Source organism: Neophocaena asiaeorientalis, unplaced genomic scaffold (genome assembly GCF_003031525.2).
Source record: "Neophocaena asiaeorientalis asiaeorientalis breed wild unplaced genomic scaffold, Neophocaena_asiaeorientalis_V1.1 scaffold34, whole genome shotgun sequence".
Lineage (NCBI taxonomy): Eukaryota > Metazoa > Chordata > Mammalia > Artiodactyla > Phocoenidae > Neophocaena > Neophocaena asiaeorientalis.
The window spans coordinates 727,138-737,936 of NW_020172464.1; the positions used below are offsets into that span (position 1 = coordinate 727,138).

A 10,799-nucleotide genomic window follows, 5' to 3' on the forward strand; every position below is an offset into this window, starting at 1 on the left:
CACTCTCATGCTAGCCCACATACAGCCTCTAGTAATTTGTCCAAATTACTAGCCAAGTAAGTGATCCTACTGCTTATGGAGTCCAGTGACTTCTGCTCCATGTCAGCAAATCTCAAATGCTATATCTCTACAGATTTTTTTTCTTGCCTTTTGGCATACTTTGTAATTTTTTGTTGACCACCAGACATGTTGTGTCAATGTTGTACACATGTTGTGTACCTGTCTCATGTTGTACACGTTGTGTACCTGTCTCTGCAGATTTGTGGATGGCAGTTTGCCTTCTGACGGGAGTGGTGATTTCCAATCTCTTTATATGTCAGAGCTGAAATCAAAAGTCACTTCCCTAAGAGAATGAAAATATGTGTCTGCCCAAAGACTTGTACACAAATAGTCACAGAGCTTTATTCATGACAACCAAAAACTAAAAAAAAAAGTCCATCAACAAGTGAATGAATTAAAAATGTGATATATCCCTACAATGAAATACTACTCAGCAATAAAAAGGAATGAACTACTAATCCATGCAACAGTATGGATGGATCTCAGACTGCTGAGTGAAGGAAGACAGATGATACATTACTACGTAATGCAAGATTCCGTTTATATAAAAGTCTAGGAAATGCAGACTAATCTGGAGCAACAGAAAGCAGATCAGTGGTTGCCTGAGGCTGGGCAGGAGGCAAAGATTGACAGCAAAAGGGAAGGAGGAAGCTTTTGGAGGTGATGGATATGTTCTATATCATGGTCATGGTGTTGGTTTCATAAGTATATTCATATGTCAAAACTCATTGAATTGCACTCTTTCAATGGGTGCAGTTTATTGTATGCAAATTGTTACTAAATAAAGTTGATTTCCTAAGTGCTATCTTTGGTATTAGGTAGGCAGAGGTTTTAATCTCAATTCTGCTACTTATCGGCTGTGTGACAATGAGCAAGCCACTTGACCTCTCTGAATCTGCTTCCTCATAAGTAAAAGTCCATTAATACTTTGTATATTTTTCATGAATATTATATGTAATGACTCACATGAAGCATATAGTATAGTATGATATCTGCCACGTATTGAATTTTCAATAAATAAAAGAGGGTAAAGACAGCAATGATGACAAATTTTAACTTTGAAACAGTTCTGTCACGGGTAGTCCCTGTATCCCATTGCCATACAGGGCAGTAAAGTCTCTGCCCTCTGTAGCTCCTATGGTCACTCCCTGTGGCCTCTGTGTTTTCTTGTCTCCTAGAACTTTTCATACTGTATGGCAATCGTTAGTTTCCTTTGCCAATGCCTAGCAGCATTTATATTCTCCTAATATACACCGCTTCAAAGATTATCTGGTTTAAAAAGGTTGGTTTTTATCACTATTCAAGGTCTTAGGTACCCACTGTCCTCATGCTAGTCAGAGCCCCCACTATGATACCTTATCTAGGCAGACCTTCTCCAAGAAGCAAGCCTTGCTACAGCCCTTGTCTTACCTATGCAAAACCTGTCTGTCCTATATCCCAGGCCTCCAGGATCTGCTGAACAATGGGAGTGGATTCAGGAAACTAATAACTGTTGACAGTATATGCCTTGTCTTCCCAGGGAGCATATTTATATTCTAACAGGGACCTTAAGCCAAGCAAGAGACTTGTGGTAAAGGTTTCAGGCATGTGGTACCCTAGGAAAGGAACTCATTTACTGTGCCCCTTGGGTCACACACTGGATGCTAGCTCTAACTCTGGCTAAAATAGTGGCCCAGAGCTGGGCTTCCATCTCCTGACTATTCCCCACCATGCTCCACACTCCACACAGTCACACAATCGCAACGTTTCAGAAAGAGACCATCTTGGTGAGATCATCTAATCCAGTGATTCTCAAAGTGTTGTCCCCAGACCAGCCACATCAGCATCACCTGGGAGTTTATGGAATTGCAAATTCTTAGGCTCCACCTTCTGAATCAGAAACTCTGAGGCTTATGGTTACCAAAGGGGAAAGGGGGTGGGGGAGGGATAAATTAGGAGTTTGGGACTAGCAGATACAAACTACTATATATAAAATAAACAAGGTCCTACTGTATAGCACAGGGAACTATATTCAATATCCTGTGATAAACCATAATGGAAAAGAAAAAAAGATCTGCAATTTGACAAGCCCTCCAGGTGATTCCAATGCATGTGAAAGTTTGAGAAACTGCACTAGACCAACAATGCCATTTTACAGATGAGAACATTAAGACCCAGGTGTCCAAGTTCACCAAGTTGATACCTGATAGAACCAGTGCTCCGACCCTCAGTCCAGTGCTCCTTCTAATATACCACGTAGCTCCAGACACATGCTTGTTGACTACCAATGGAAAGGGCAGTAACCTCTTCTTTCTACTAAGAAAGAGCTTAAAATGTTATTAAGTGTTCCAGTAAACTCAGGATGGTTACCAAACATGTGGGATTAATCAAGTACAGCCACGTGCATTCCCAAGGCCAAGGAGAGACTCTTCCTGCTTTTAGCATTAATTTTGCTTCCCTTGACATCAGAGATTCTAAATAACAACCACCTCAGACAAGTATTTGTGGTGTTTGGCTTTTTCAGCCTGCTGCAAGCAGTCAGCCAGAAGCAACACGCAAAGCACAGAGCACAGACGTATCCAATCCTTTCTGAAACAGTAAATAGAGCCACTGACGCCTGGCTCCCTGGGGCACTGCAAGAAGCAGCTAGCACATCTGGCAAGAGAAGCCAACCACACCTCCCCACCTTGGAGAACAGGGTAACTGAGTAGCCAGACCTTTTAAAATGATCCTGATTAGTGGAGCAGCTGGGGACCCACATATACAGGCAGGGCCAGGCTGGTTGGGCAGCCCACTGCCTTTGATCATGTTGAAACGGATTAATGTATGTGAAAGGATGAGGCTTCAGAAATCATTCACTTGATGTCTTCAGCACTCCAGTACCATCACCACTACAACCACGATCCAGAAAAATCCTAGATGCCGCACATGGGATGGATCTGAGAAATAGTTAGCGTTTTTAGAACAATTACAACTAGAGTGTGCCATCTACCATCATTGAGGCACAAGAAATTACTCAGGGTCAAATTAGCAGAGAATCCATAAAACCATTCTGCTCATAAATCATCACTCGAGAGTAAGACTCTTGTTCAGAACTTGATAATAGGTTCAAAGTGGGAGAGATGCAGAAGGAGGGACTCTTGTTCTTTCCTTCTCTTGCCATAAGGATCCTTCCGTTTCTCCAACTTCCTAAATCTGTGACTCTACAACTTCTGCTTATACCTTGTTTTTTTTTCCTTCTTCCAGCCTTTCTCCTCTCTGCCCCACCCACCCTTGTTTCTTAGGCTCCCTCTCCTCCAACTGCAGTCCTCATGCTGTCCCAGGCCCAGGCAAGAGCCTGAGATTTGGGTGAAGTCAGCAGGCTGTGCCTCCCTCTCCTGGCAAAAGAGGGGAAAGCAGGGCCAGTGCTGTTTAGGTGCGGCCCACACAGCTGCCAGGATGTTGGGAATCACTCAGCCTGTCTGGGGCCAGAGCAAGGCCTCTTTGCAGCCCTTCAGCAGGAAGGCCTCCTAAACAGCACAGACAGCTGTGCCACTGGCCTCTCCACGTCTACCCAGGCCCTGTGGGCGCTGGCAGCTTCTGTCCCCACTAGGCCCCAACCTATACGATGCTTATCTTGGGGCTACAGTGGGCCCTGTTCTGAGGAACTCCTAGGCAGGCAGGTATACAAGTCGCCATTGTCACCATCTCTGCCATGCACCCCACAATTGCACTCCTGTCATCCTTTCCATAAGTACAGAGCCCCACAGCCTCCGTGCAATGAAAGCTGCTCCCTTCTTGTTGGGACTTGGTATTTGGACTGTCAGTGCCCCCACCCCACAAAACTCCTGGATTTTATGCCGTTTTCCCTTCCTCCTAATCTAGGTTTTATTCCTCAGCTCCCCAGCGCTTGCTCCCAGCATGCCCTTGTGGCTCTAACAGCACCTGCTGGGGTTGAATTATAACCCACCTCCCCTTTCTTTTCTCCTCACTTTTTTCCACCCCCTCCCTCTTTTACTTTCATCCCTGCTCTCTAAACTCTTCTCCCTCCCTCCCTGCCTTCTGTACCTTCCTTTTCCTTTTCTGAATCCCTTCCCCCCACCATAATTATGGCACATTTAGTGTCTACATGAACGAGACAGAACCATCAGTCTGTGAACAGCATCTGGGGACAGAAGTGTCTCCTTATGACATTGACCATTTTACACAACCAATTTTCAAAGATTTGAACCTGCTGCCCCGTCAGTCTCTGAAGCTGATCTTCCCATCTCAACAATTTTCCATTTTAACAGAGGCTGTCAGGGATGAGGATGTTAAGACAGTCAAGTGCTCTTTGCTTCCCTCCAGCCACCAAAAAGCAATTTTCACTAATACTGGTGAGGATTACATTAAAATTGTGTAAAAGAAAGGCATGACCTCATTTTTTTCTTTTGTCTGCTGGTGCTCAGCAGGGCTGTGAAGGTGCTCTCTCCCACCAGCTCCAGGTGCCTAGGCTGACCTGAAATGTTAAAAGCTCAGGGGTTGAGTGGAAAGGAGGACATTCACTCTGGATCACCATAATCTATTACCATTGGTTGAGCCTAAAACTTCACTGACCCAACTTCTCCCACACCATTGTTCGTGCTTTTCTTGGAATTCAGGCTAATCTCCCATTTCAGATATTTGGAAGGGGAAAGCCTGGTTCAAAATGATACAAAGTGTAAATTGGTGATTCCCAACTGACTGTTATCAACATGGGATGGGGAGGTACAGGTGTCTGTAAATTTGAAAATGCTCCCCAGATGAATGATCTGATATATCCCAAACACCCAGCCTTCCAGAGCTGTAACTTGTCTTCTTAATTGAAAGCACAGAGTTTGACTTTAATTGCCCTCCTCCCCATCAATCACTGCCAGGTAGAAGTCCTCGGGAGGCCTGTCTAGGGAGAAATGATAAAGCAAAGATCCCCTAAATACATACAGACTCACTTTTAAAACCTAAAACATTCCACTTGCACATTGTACTCTTAAGTAAAACTATTAGCCCTGACAGCGGAAGTGTCAACAGAACTATAATGCACTGATTTGCCACTAGATCTTTTACGTGACCCTGTGTTCTTCGACAAGAATGCCTGAAAAAGGCATTCCCCATGTTTCTAGTAAAAGAGACCTTACGGGCACATTTTGTTTTCAGTAGAAAAAAATCTCCCTGCATTTTCAAATAGCTACTTAAGCTCCAAGAAAATCTTTGTCAAATCAGATCCCCATTTTCACAAAATCTTCTCTATTTAAAACTAGCAGTGGGCATGCTATATTTAAAATGGATAACCAGGGACTTCCCTGGTGGTCCAGTGGCTAAAACTCTGCACTCGCAATGCAGGGGGCCCAGGTTCAATCCCTGGTCAGGGAACAAGATCCCACATGCCGCAACTAAAAGATCCCACATGCCGCAACTAAGACCCGGCACAGCCAAATAAATAAATATTTAAAAATAAAATAAAGTGGATAACCAACAAGGACCTACTGTATAACATAGGGAACTCTGCTCAGTATTATGTAACAACCTAAATGGGAAAAGAATTTGAAAAAGAATAGATACATGTATATGTATAACTGAATCACTTTGCTGTACACCTGAAACTAACAAAACATTGTCAATCAACTATACTCCAATATAAAATAAAAAGTTAAAAAAAAAACTTGCAGTGGGCATACTGATCATGGGTTCTGGTCCTTGGCTTTGGTAGGCTAATTTGCCCAAAGGATTGTGTGCAGTGCGTGGCTGAGGCTCTTATAGCCAAGGAAGGTAAGTTACAGCTCTCATTTCCAAACATTGACCTCCCTACTTGGGATAGGATTCTCCCTAAGGTAACCCCCTAACTTCTTTGTGCATTGGTCAGCATATTCTTTCATCATCTTGTATACAATCATTCACTCAAATATTTATAGAATGCCTACTATTTGCCAGTCTATTGGCTGGGTGCTCATGAGAGTACAGCAGTGAGCAAGGTAGTCACACAATGTCTTGTGACTTAGGTGACTAATTTCTCTGAGCCTCAATTTCCTCAACTTTAAAATGGGGATAATGATAACGTCTATATCATCAGTTGTTGCTGGGATTAAATAAGATAATGGTCTGTAAAACACCTAGCACAGTGCCTGGCACCTGATAAGCACATGGTAAAACCCATTATTTTTAGACTCAGAAACAAGAACTAATGCGGAAAAAAAAAGGGAGGAAAAAAAGCAGGGGTGAGGAGTGGGTTACGTTTCAATCAACTAGAATGTTACATTGCCCAGAGTCCCCTTCCCCAAGGGGTCCCATTAAGTCAACATTTATTGTATTGATTTTTCCCAGTGCAACGAACATTTTACAGGTTAAGCATCTCTACTGCCCGTTGCTGTTTCACAGGTGGCGCTATAGTAAGATCTCCACTCACATCAATGCAGAAGCCTTTATCTCTCTGTCAAAAGCGGGAGGTATATCTCTCCATCTATTTGTATCATCTTTAATTTCTTTCATCAGTGTCTTATAAAAAAAATGTGTCTAGGAATCCTCAAGGAATAGGTTGGGAGGGGAATCTGAAGTGGAATAAGAGACAAAAGAGGAAGAGAAATTGTCATGATGTGTTTGTTTGGCTCTTAATCCAGAGAAGCCACATCTGCAAATGTTAGGCACACTTTCATTTCTATTTCTCCCTTTAACATTGTGGCACAAAGTCCAGGGTTACGAACTCCTCCGACAACTGCCATTCCACCAAGGGGAGACAATAAGAGGGGACAAGAACACCCAGACCAATCCGAACACTCCCCTAACCCCCCACACAGCCTCCCTCTTTCCACCCTTGCTCCTCATAGTCTAGCCTCCCCACAGCAGCCAGAGTGACCTTCATAAGTCAGATCATGCCACTCCTCTGCTCAAAACCATCCAATGTCTTTTCATCTCACTCAAAGTAAAAATCTATCTTACAAGGGCCTACACGGCCCTGAGCAACTTGTCCAGCTGCTACCACTGCCACCATGAGCTCTCTATCTACTACTCTCCCCCTTACTTCCCTCCGGCCACACCAGGCTCCTTGTTTTTCCTAGAACACCAAGCACACTCCTGACTTGAGCTCTTTGCACTGGCTATTCACTCTGCCAAGAAGACTCTTCCTCCAGAAATCTGCATGGCTCAACCCAGGAACTTCTTTCAGGTCTTCCTTAATTGTCCCTTTCTCCATGAAGTTTTCCTTGACCACTGTTGTGGTCAAGGAAATGTTTGTGTCCTCCCAAAATTCATATGTTGAAATTCTAACTCCCAATGTGATGATAGTGAGGTGGGGCCTTTGGGAGGTGATTAGGTCCTAAGAGTGGAGTCCTCATGAATGGGATTAGTGCCCTTATAAGAGAGACACCCGAGAGCTCTCTCACCCCTTCTGCTGTGTGAGGTCACAGGGAGAAGACAGCCATCTCTAAACTAAGAAGCAGGCTCTCACCAGACACCAAATCTGCTGGCACCTTGATCCTGGACTTTGCAGACCCCAGAACTGTGAGAAATAAGTGTTTGTTGCTTAAGCCACCCAGTCTATGGTATTTCTGTTATAGTAGCCCAAGCAGACTAAAACAACCACCCTAATTCAAAGTGCCTCACAAATCACTCCTGCCATTCCCTCCTAACTTCCTTTATTTTTCTCCATTGTACTTACCATCATTTAACATTTTATATATATAATATATATAATTATCTTATTTATTATCTGTCTTTCCCATTAAAACATAAACTCCATGAGGGTAAGGATTTTTGTCACTTTTATTCATGGCTGTATTCCCAGGGCCTATAAGAGTGCCTGGTACATGATAAGCACTCAATACAGGCATACCTAGGAGATACTGTGGGTTCAGTTCCAGACCACTGCAATAAAGCAAATATAGCAATATAGTCACTCACATTAATTTTCTGGTTTCCCACTGCATATAGAAGCTATGTTTACAGTATACTGTAGTCTATTAAGTATGCAATAGCATTATGTCTATAAAACAATGTACATATCTTAATTTTAAAACACTTTATTGCTAAAAAATGCTAACCATCATCTGAGCCTTCAGCAAGTTGTAATGTTTTTGCAACAGTAACAAAGATCACTGATCACATATCACCATAACAAATATAATAATAATGGGAAAGTTTGAAATATTGTGAGAACTACCAAAATGTGACACAGAGACATGAAGTGAGCAAATGCTGTTGGAAAAATAGCACCAATGGACTTGCTTGATGCAGGATTGTCATAAATCTTCAGTTTGTTTAAAAAAAACCCACAATATCTGCAAAGCACAATAAAATGAGGTATGCCTATATTTGTGGAATGTGCAAATTCACATAGTTTAAAGCAGTGGTTCCCAGCCCTGACTCTACTTTAGAATCGCCTGGGCGGGGTGCTTTTAAAACCTGCTGATACCAGTTAAATCAGAATCTCTGTGAGCAGGGCCCAGGAATCTGTTTTAAAACTAACCAGGTGATCCTAATGTGCAGCCACCATTACCCCCTGCTTCCAAAAGTCAAATAACTCTTCATGTCTTATGAGTAACAGCAATGTCTGGGACAACACCACAGCAGAGGGAACCACTTGCAACCCTCTTACCTCGAAAGAAAGAATCTGGATGAAATCGTGTTCAAATGACCATCGAAGACAGGACCTGTTCCTCCGTGGGGTCAACTTGGGTCTGGGAGCTGGCTTTCTGTTTCAGAAATTAACAAACTGTATTTTGTCAGCCCACACAGGGGGGAATATTCTTGAGGAATTATCTCCCATTCACCAAACTCACAAGAGGCTGATAACACAGGCTGCAACATTATGCAGCCACAAGACTAACCCAGGGTCCGTAGCCTTGACAGAGGAGGGCCACACAGAGACGCAACGCTGGATGCCTAAGTTCTAACTGTGGGGAGGGATGAGAAGGCAATCTGAAAGGGGGCACTGCCAGGTAGCCACTTCTCAAGAGAAGCATGCCATGTGGTAGCCATCTGTAGCCACTATACACACAGCCTCTGCTTTGCCAAGGTTTTTAACACTGTTTTTAACAAGTGTTTAGAGGGGCCAAACACCTGTCAGTGAGAAGAAAAGGGGTGCATCAAATAGAGAAAAATAAGTTTGCATTTCCCACTGAAAAGAAGCAGCAGAAAAAAAATGCATGGCAGGGGGACAAGAAGTTTAATAAAAACTACCATGTTGAATGAGACATAAAAAATGTCATTTAATCCTCCCAATAGTGTTGTGAAGGAGGTACTATTTTTATTCCACTCTATAAGGAAGAAACTAAGGCTCAGAGAGTTAAATAGCTTACCCAAGATCACACAGCCAGTATGTAGTAGAGATAAGGCTAAAGCCCTCTAGAACCCATGTGTGACTCACCTGGAGAGCCTGTTCAAAATGCTAACTGTGGGGACCCAGCCCCAGAGATTCTGATGTGGAGGGTCTGAGAGGGGGCCCACTAATCTGCATGTTAAAAGCCCCACTCCTGTGCCCAGGAACGATGGTGCAAGTGGTCCTTTTTGAGGCCTCACAGCTCTTCTCTCTGTACGAAGCCCTTGGGCAAGGAAGCTGCCTCTTCCCTCTTCACAGCACATCCAGCTAGACTTTCAAAGACCCTTAAATGACGATTCTCTTGTGTTCTTTGATCCTCTTCCACTTCCTGGAGTTGCTTGATGAGTTCACAGACCCTTCGCAGGGAGCTCAGATCAGGGACAAAATGCACAGGTGTCTTTGAGTGAAGCATCTGTCCCAGCTGGCTCATATCCCAAGAGAAGGGGATGAACTCTCCCCAACAGGAGGCCCCCAAATTAGGGAGCGGTGACAAGCAGCTCTGTTGCAGATTAAGTCACCCTGAGCACCTTTAAGAAGAGAGCATCTGTTTGGCCTTAAATTGGTTTTATTTGGTCTCTGATGGTTTCTTGCTCTGCAGCCCTCTCTGCATAAATCCCAGGAGAAAGGAAAGCAAACACTGGATCCGGGAGACCTGCTTGCTGTGGTGAGTGCAGGAGCCTTCCCAGCTGCTGGGAGCCTGGGCCCCACTGCCTCTGGTGGGAGGGGTTTCCATTCTCTGGCCAGAAAGCTGTTATTTTCCCAACCACAGTGAAATCACCTGCATTTGGATTTAATTCTGCTTTGGTCCTCCTTCAACACACTGTTCTCACCCTCAGCTCCTCAAAAAGCCAGCCCCAACCCCAGCTCTCCCCTTCAGCTTCTCCCCGCTCCACTCCCTCAGGCCAGGTTTCTGGGGAAAGTCAAAGTAAGATTCTCGCTGGCTTGGTGGCTGTGAGGGTCTCCAAGCATTTCATTTAAAAGTGGTGTCGCCAGAAATTGAGTTATTTGTAGTGAGGTGGATGGACCTAGAGTCTGTCATACAGAGTGAAGTAAGTCAGAAAGAGAAAAACAAATACCGTACGCTAACACATATATAGGGAATCTAAAAAAAAAAATGGTCATGAAGAACATAGGGGCAAGACAGGAATAAAGACGCAGACCTACTAGAGAATGGACTTGAGGACACGGGGAGGGGGAAGGGTAAGCTGGGACAAAGTGAGAGAGTGGTAGTGTGTATATGGACATATATACACTACCAAATGTAAAATAGATAGCTAGTGGGAAGCAGTCGCATAGCACAGGGAGATCAGCTCGGTGCTGTGTGACCACCTAGAGGGGTGGGATAGGGAGGGTGGGAGGGAGGGAGACACGAGAGGGAAGAGATATGGGGATATATGTATAACTGATTCACTTTGTTATAAAGCAGAAACTAACACACCATTGTAAAGCAATTATA

General features: G+C 43.9%; 1 non-coding gene across 1 annotated transcript; it reads left to right on the forward strand.

Moving 5' to 3' along the window:
* The first annotated feature begins 5,333 nt into the window (after nucleotides 1-5,333).
* TRNAA-CGC (transfer RNA alanine (anticodon CGC)) lies at nucleotides 5,334-5,406 on the forward strand. The gene has a single exon. It is a non-coding gene; the product is annotated as a tRNA-Ala (tRNA).
* Nucleotides 5,407-10,799: the final 5,393 nt, after the last annotated feature.